This window comes from Bubalus bubalis, chromosome 13 (assembly GCF_019923935.1).
Source record: "Bubalus bubalis isolate 160015118507 breed Murrah chromosome 13, NDDB_SH_1, whole genome shotgun sequence".
NCBI lineage: Eukaryota > Metazoa > Chordata > Mammalia > Artiodactyla > Bovidae > Bubalus > Bubalus bubalis.
The window spans coordinates 66118526-66127221 of record NC_059169.1 but is presented as its reverse complement, the minus strand read 5'-3'; the positions used below and the strand labels follow the sequence as shown (position 1 = coordinate 66127221).

At 39.2% G+C, this 8696-nt stretch overlaps 1 non-coding gene across 1 annotated transcript; it reads left to right on the top strand.

The window, feature by feature from the left end:
* Positions 1-1084: 1084 nt before the first annotated feature.
* On the top strand, positions 1085-1191 carry LOC112578574. The gene has a single exon (XR_003102922.2). It is a non-coding gene; the product is annotated as a U6 spliceosomal RNA (small nuclear RNA).
* Positions 1192-8696: the final 7505 nt, after the last annotated feature.

The window sequence follows — 8696 nt, the reverse complement described above, 5'->3', positions numbered from 1 at the left end:
TTTTAAAATATGTGAATGACTTATTTGCTGATGAAGCTTATTTTCTTTTCATGTGTGTTTTGACATTCTGAAAGAGGCTCAGAGAATATTTTGTTAATAATAGGAAATACAAATTACCTGTTTTGTATCCATAAATCAAGTTTATTATCTCTGAGCCTTATTCATTTCTGGGGCAAAATGTAAAGTGAGACACTGATCTCTCAATTATTATAGATTTTAAGTTTTGGTTAGTAGAATATGACTTCTTTTCTAATTTCTTACAGTTATATGATATATAAATATATTATATATATATAAAAACTCTCTCTATACATTCTAAAATGCAATACAGTGAAATGACTTAATTGACCACTCAGATCTCAATGATTTTGGGACCAGTTAATGCATCTTAATTCTGAATATTCTCAACAAACATATTTCAAGATTATTTTAGTATGAAATTAAGGACAAAACTCTATTAGAAATATAACTACAGAATTTCTGCTTGCTAGTAGACAGTATTATTCAAATAGGTGATCTGTGTTCAGACTAATTTCTTAAATTTCATGTCTTCATGATCTAATAAAACTGTTAAAAAAATAAATTTATTCTGAATGTCACTTTAATTCAAAATGACTAAACAAAGTCAATTCAAAATGACAGACACATAGCAGCATGATAAAATTGCTGGTTGTTTGCCAATTTTACCAAATGTTCATTGTTATCTCAATAGGGAAGCCTTCTGTCTCTTCATCCAAGCAGAATCAATTATTTCCTTCACTATGTCCCCTCAGAAATGTGTATTTTGAATTACGTAGACTCCAGATGTCTGTCACCCATATCCATACAATGTTTGTTTGTTGTTTTGTGTCTGTTCTCAAAAACCTCAGTTGTACCTAGGTTGTAAAAGATGGAAGTGAATCAGTTTCTTTTTCTCATTATTTACGTCTTCCCTCTTAGAACTTTGAATCTGTTTTTCTCTCTGCTTGAAACATCTTACCTCAGAGAACCAAATTACTGCTCTCTAATATCCTTCAGCCTTTGCCCAAATATTACTTTACCAGTGAGACCTTCTCTGATGATCCTATTTTAAACTTTAAACTCTGTGCTCACTTCAGCAGCACATATACTAAAATTGGAACGATACAGAGAAGATTAGCACGGCCCCTGCGCAAGGATGACATACAAATTCATGAAGCGTCCCATATTTTTAAGAAAGCTGTGGTACATATACACAATGGAATATTACTCAGCCATTAAAAAGAATACATTTGAATCAGTTCTAATGAGGTGGAGGAAACTGGAGCCTATTATATAGAGTGAAGTAAGCCAGAAAGAAAAACACCAATACAGTATACAAATGCATATATGGAATTTAGAAAGATGGTAACGATAACCCTGTATGCGAGACAGCAAAAGAAACACAGATGTATAGAACAGTCTTTTGGACTCTGTGGGAGAGGGCAAGGGTGGGATGATTTGGGAGAATGGCATTGAAACATGTATAATATCATATGTGAAACAAATCGCCAGTCCAAGTTCAATGCATGATACAGGGTGCCCGGGGCTGGTGCACTGGGATGACCCAGAGGGATGGTATGGGGAGGGAGGTGGGAGGGGGTTCAGGATAGGAAACACATGTACACCCGTGGCGGATTCATGTCAGTATATGGCAAAACCAATACAATATTGTAAAGAAATTAGCCTCCAATTAAAATAAATTTATATTAAAAAAATGGAGAAGGCAATGGCACCCCACTCCAGTACTCTTGACTGGAAACTCCCATGGACGGAGGAGCCTGGTAGGCTGCAGTCCATGGGGTTGCGAAGAGTCAGACATGACTGAGCGACTTCACTTTCACTTTTCACTTTCATGCATTGGAGAAGGAAATGGCAACCCACTCCAGCTTTCTTGCCTGGAGAATCCCAGGGACAGGGGAGCCTGATAGGCTGCCATCTATGGGGTTGCACAGAGTCGGACACTACTGAAGTGACTTAGCAGCAGCAGCAGCAGCATATTAAAAAAATAAACTTTAAACTCTTTCTGAAGTGTAATTTTCACAAGGTAAAATCCTGTAAGGAAAAATGAATATGTATAAAAATGTCATTTAACTCATTAATGAATTAATGAGGGAAGAACCTATAAGATGTTTGCACAAGTTCAAAGGAGACTCTTGACATATGTATAAATATGTATGTATACATATATATCACAGTGCTTCCCTGGTGGCTCAGTGGTAAAGAATTTGCCTGCCAATACAGGAGATGTGGGTTCAATTCCTGGGTGGGGAAGATCCCCTGGAGAAGGAAATGTCAACCCACTCAGGTATTCTTGCCTAGAAAACCCCATGGACAGAGGAGGCTGGTGGTCTACAGTCCAGGGGCTCGCAGAGTTGGACATGACTTAACACGCCTGTACGTATACATACACACACATGTGTATAGTCAGGAATGCTGAAATGAAGCTGCTAATAGATGCAAACCTGGTAAATATTCTATAAAGCAGTACAATGTTTGAGGTTGTCTTAATTTTTCTTTTACAGAGTAGAAATCAATTGAAACTCTGCCAGACAAAATTTATTTACATCATGATGAATGGTAGTTATATTCATTAATATCATTTTTCTACAAGTTCATTTATACCCCTACAGAGACATGAAGTAGTCCAGCCCATAACAACCAATCAAAGGTACACATTCTTTATTTTAAAAACTTTATAAATTTAAATTTATTTACTTTTGGTTGTGCTGGGTCTTTATTGCTGCACAGGCTTTTACGACGTTGCGGTGAGCAGGGACTACTCTTGGTCACTGTGTACTGGCCTCTCATTGCGATGGCTTCTCTTGTTGCGGAGCACAGGCTCTAGGGCGCGGGGGCTTCAGTAGGCGCAGCTCTGTGGGTTCAATAGTTTCAGCTCCTGGGCTCTAGAGCACAGACTCAGTAGTTGTGGCACATGGGTGTAGTTGCTTTGTGGCATGTGGAATCTTCTTAGGTCAAGGATCAAACCTGTGTTTCCTGCATTGGCAAGTGGATTCCTCACTCCTGAGCCACCAGGGAAGCCCCAAAGTGCATATTCTTATATGTTTAGGACTTAGGGCTAGAGAGCAAAGGGAAACCTCAGCCTTCCATATCTCTCTTCCTACCTTCAGCTTCCTTGTGCAGTAATATAAAGCCACAGGCCTGTGGACACCCCAGCCCTCAGGGCTGGATGAACACATACCCTTGACCCTGTGGTTGGCTTGTCCAGACAGGAGGTGCATGGCCGGTGAAGGATCAGAACAGGTGCTTCTAAACTTCGAAGCCCAGAGCAGGAACCTAGTTGCCAATGTCTAATGGCTGCAGATGTTTTCTGCCATGAAACTTACTTACTTATTTACTAATATTTGCTCACTGTTATCCTTCACTACTTTGCAAATTCCATGTGGTTAAGAATTTTTTCTGTTTTATTCACAACTGTAATTTTAGCTCCTGGAAAGATGTTTGACAGCAATTTTTTTTTTTAACTTTGTATTTTGTATCGGGGTCTAGCTGATTAACAATACTGTGATAGTTTCAGGTGAGCAGCTAAGGGACTCTGCCATATATATACATGTATCCATTCTTCCCCAAACTCCCCTCCATCCAGGCTGCCACATGATATTGAGCAGGGTTCCCTGTGCTAGACAGTAAGCCCTTGTTGGTTATCCATTTTAAATATAGCAGTGCATTAATAAATATGGTTGAAAGAATCCTTGTCCTCAACACAGTACTTGTTTTGTGAGATATATTTGTAAATATATCTTTCAGGAAAGAATGATGGTTTGAACAATAGTAGAATAAAAAATTAATTTCTGAAGTGCAAATATTTAAAAAAATTTAATAACAATATGTAATATAATGGTGCATTATAGATTTTAAAACAGCTTATTGGTACATAGTTCATATACTGTACAGCTTGCTCATATAAAGTATAAAGTGTACTCACTTTTAGTTAAATCACAGTATGTGCAACCATCGTTACAATCAATTTTAGAGCAACATAAAAACTTTAACAGATTTTAAAAAACTGAAATATGGGCTTGCAATAGTTATACCTCCAAATATATGGATAAAATAAGTGCCATTTTGTAGAATAAATTTTGTGTGCCTGTATAATTATATCTAAAGGATTAAAGTTTGCAACTTACATTTTTCATAAAGTTTCTGAACAATGAAAATTGCATGAAAAAATTCAAAGCTTCAAAGGATCTAATTTGAGGTATTCTATAGCCCATTGTGTCTTCACAGGTTTTAAGCCAAAAATTCCTATTTGTCTACTTCAGATGCTGTTTTAAGGGCTAAAGATGATGTCAAAGAGCTATTATTTTAAATAATCTTAAAAATTTTGTGACTCTTTAAACCAAACCAAACAAAAAATTAAAAGTATCCTTAACAAATTCTATGGACTTTTAAAAATGAACATGGGAAATGTAGACTATTGAGGATAAAACTTTTTATAATGTTCAACCAACATCTTTATTTTCTGAAACTGCTTTCACATTCCTTAATTATCTCAAGACCCTCCCCCACTGAAAGGGAGGCATTCATTCTTTCAAAAAGTCCCTAACACAAAGAAATTTTTTGAGGTTTAAAATAAGTACAGCTTGTTGAGTTCTTAGGAAAATCATAGCCTAAAAGTAAGTACTTTTGAGTTGTAAAAATCAGACTTAGTTGAAGGAAGAACAGTTTTTCCTTTAAATCCTGAAAGCCACACCTGGAAATCTGAAGCACATTTTCACAAAGAAGTAATTACAAGGGATAAAGGATGGTGGTGGTAGTTTAGTCGCTCAGTTGTGTCCAACTCTTGCGACCCCATGGACTGTAGCCCGTCAGATTCCTCTGTCCATGGGGTTTCTCAGGCAAAAATACTAGAGTGGGTTGCCATTTCTTTCTCCAGGGGATCTTCCTGACCAGGGATCAAACCCATGTCTCGAGTCTCCTGCATTGGCAGGTGGATTCTTTACCACTGAGCCACCAGGGATGCCTAGTGGCTTTCTAAAAAGGCAGATGAGAGCTGTAGGACTAAGTGACTTGAGAGAGGAAGTAGAGCTGAGAGTTTGAATCTTTTGTCTTAGATTTGAAAACCCAGGAAGTAGGAATAAGTTTTTCATCAAGTAAGTCACCTTGTCTGCACTTTGAATTGTATAATAAACACACTGAGACAGGTTCAGACGAGTTAAGAACATCACACTCAATGCTACTCTTTCGTGAATGCTACCAAGGAAGTGTGCAAACCTTTCAATTACATGACATCCCCTGGAACACCGAGCAAGGACACCAAAGGCACTGAGGCACAGCTAGGAGAGAGGGTGTCCATGTCCATGTTGGTGAGCCTGGGGCCAGCCCACCAGGCACTACATGCTCCGTGGGGGTGGAGGGGAGAGCAACTGAGTAGCTGCTTTCCTGAGTGGAGGATTTGAATGCAGAAGCATTCAACATCAGTATATTGGAAGAGACCGCTGGGAAGGGGACCCCATCATGAAGGGAATGGCAGGCTCCATGCTCATGAGTGTGAGATCCCAGCCCAATGCTCACAAGACCCACAGGGATGCCAGACCTCAGAGGTGCAATTTCAGGGAGTTAAAAAAAATCTGTTCAAAATCTTGTTATGCTATGAATTTCTGTCTGATGATGAGTTCATTGTTTAAATTCTATGAACATCTCTTTTAGTTTTAAGAAGCGAGCCTAAAATACCTTCTTACAAGGTGGTTTGGAGGATTAAAAATAAGTTGTGTGTGTGTGCATGCATGTGTGTGTGTAAGTGTGAGTGAGTGTCTAAAAATGTGCGAGACACATCACAACTCCCCAAAGCTCCCCAAAGAGTCAAGTCTAGAATCCTGGGTTGCTTCAACCACACCTCTGCAAAGAAAGGCAAATAATGATTTAAAACACTTAAGCAAGTTGGCCATCTAGTTCATTCTTTACCACAGATGCTAAAAGTGGTAATATATTAATGAAGGTGAAAGTGTTTGTCACTCAGTTGTGTCTGACTCTCGGCTACCCCATGGACGTAGCTCACCTGGCTCCTCTGTCCATGGGACTCTCCAGGCAAGAATACTGGAGTGGGTAGCCATTCCCTCCTCCAGGGGATCTTCCTGACCCAGGGATCAAACCCAGGTCTCCTGGATTCTTTATCTTCTGAACCACCAGGGAAATGTACATTTAATCTACCCCTTTCCTTTTCCCTCTGTCTCTGATGAAAGTGATCATGAAATCTACAGAGTCCATAATTTAGAGAATGCTTAGGTCTTGGACGTCATACAAATGGGCAATTCAGCTTTGAAATGGTTGTCTGTAAGAAAATCAAAGCGTTACTTTTCACTAAAAAACCATACAAGCCAAAAGAAGTGTAATAAAAGTTCAAGAGCCCTTATTAATGTATGAAGTTACTCATGAGGTCATCAACAACAGTCTCTATCTAACAGATGGGGGAGCTCGAGTGGACCATCACGTGGCTGTGAGATTAAGTAGAGGAAAAGTTACCTACGTTACCTTTTGTGACTTCTCTTTTTGTTTCAAATACAAGTTGGAGCAAAGCTTTTTTGACAGTAAGATCTGAAACATGGTGTACCCAAGAAGAACCACAGATTTGTCACCTGGGTCCCTAAGCCTGAATAACATAAAACTCTCCTCCAAATTCGGAGAAGGCAATGGCACCCCACTCCAGTACTCTTGCCTGGAAAATCCCATGGACGGAGGAGCCTGGTAGGCTGCAGTTGATGGGGTCACTGAGAGTCGGACACGACTGAGCGACTTCACTTTCACGCATTGGAGAAGGCAATGGCAACCCACTCCAGTGTTCTTGCCTGGAGAATCCCAGGGATGGGGGAGCCTGGTGGGCTGCCGTCTATGGGGTCACACAGAGTCGGACACGACTGAAGCGACTTAGCAGCAGCAGCAGCTCCTCCAAACTAAACTACAATGGTAATTAGCAAATATAAGCCGGATGTCCTTGGAAACAGAGATGCAGAGAGTAGGCTTTTCAACAATCCATGAAAGTGTATAGTAATTAAGAATTAGAGAGGAGGAGTCATACAATTACAATTAATCTAACTTTTTTTTCCTCATCTTCTTCCTTCTTTGAAACCTGCACTAACAACATCCCTACTTCATCCATAAAATATTTCTGTGCAGCTCCACCTAATTTTAACCCTGGCTTTATTTAAGATTCTTTATCATTTATGTACATAGTTTTTTTTTTTTTTTTTTAACTATTCTCTAATGAAGCCTGCTCTGTGAATATGTTGCTTGGTAAATATGCCCCTTAGTTATTTTGTGTATGCATTTCTTATCCTTTCTCTTTGATCATGATCTTCATGAAGAAAGAAACAGTGCTTTCCTTTCCTCACTTTTTATTTGTTTGTTTTGTATTTATCTTTTTAATTTATTTTGGTTTGTATTTAAATCTAATAGACATTTAATGCAGAGTACCATCCAAAATAAATTGTATTTAAGGCAGAAATATATTTTGAGATCTTCTATAATGAAAGTTGTTCGTATTTGTTGTTGTTGTTCAGTCGCTAAGTTGTGTCCAACTCTTTGCCACCCCGTGGACTGCAGCACACCAGGCTTCCCTGTCCTCCACTATCTCCTGGAATTTGCTCAAGTTCATGTCCACTGAGTCCGTGATGCTATCTAACCATCTCATCCCCTGATGCCCTCTTCTCCTTTGGCCTTCAGTCTTTCCCAGCTTCAGGTTCTTTTCCAAAGAGTCAATTCATGTTTATTGAGTGCGAAAGAGAGGTTAGGAGAAGGCGATGGCACCCCACTCCAGTACTCTTGCCTGGAAAATCCCATGGATGGAGGAGTCTGGTAGGCTGCGGTTCATGGGGTCGCTAAGAGTCAGACACGACTGAGCGACTTCACTTTCACTTTTCACTTTCATGCATTGGAGAAGGAAATGGCAACCCACTCCAGTGTTCTTGCCTGGAGAATCCCAGGGATGGGGGAGCCTGGTGAGCTGCCGTCTCTGGGGTCGCACAGAGTCGGACATGACTGAAGTGACTTAGCAGCAGCAGCAAAGAGAGGTTGGTTCTCTGTCAGCTTTAGTTTAACTTTTTAAAGAAACTTTAAAAATAATATGGAATTTTTGAAAACATTTTCAAGTATTATGGAAGAGCAAAAAGTTAAACTTATTCTTAATAACACCCCATTACTTAGTAGTTTAGTGTATATTCAGATTTTTTCTTTTTTTCTTTCCTTCCTCACTCCCCCTTTCTTTGCTTTCTTTCTCTTTCTTTCTTTTCTCCCTCTCTCTCTCCCTCCTTCCTCCTTCCTCTCTACTCTTTTTTCTTTCTTTATCCTCAGTATAATCACTGCCTTTATTTTTATTGTGGTACCATAGACACAGCATAAAATCTGCCATCACGGCCATTTTTAGGTGTACAAGTCAGTGGTATTAATTACATTTACAATGTTGTGCAACCATGAATACTCTCTGTTTCTCAATTTTTCCCCTTAATTAAATACTATTCACACTGCTGCTTGCTTTTTCGCTTGCTGTATAAAATCTCATTGGATGAAGCCTTCATCTCCAAGTACTCTTTCAGTTTCATAAAGAATTGGAAAGATGGCAGGGGAGTTTGGGGGAGAATGGATGCATGCATATTTATGGCTGAGTCCCTTTGCTGTTCACCTGAAACCATTGCAATATTGTTAATCAGCTATACCCTAATGGAAAATAAAAAGTTTAAATTAAT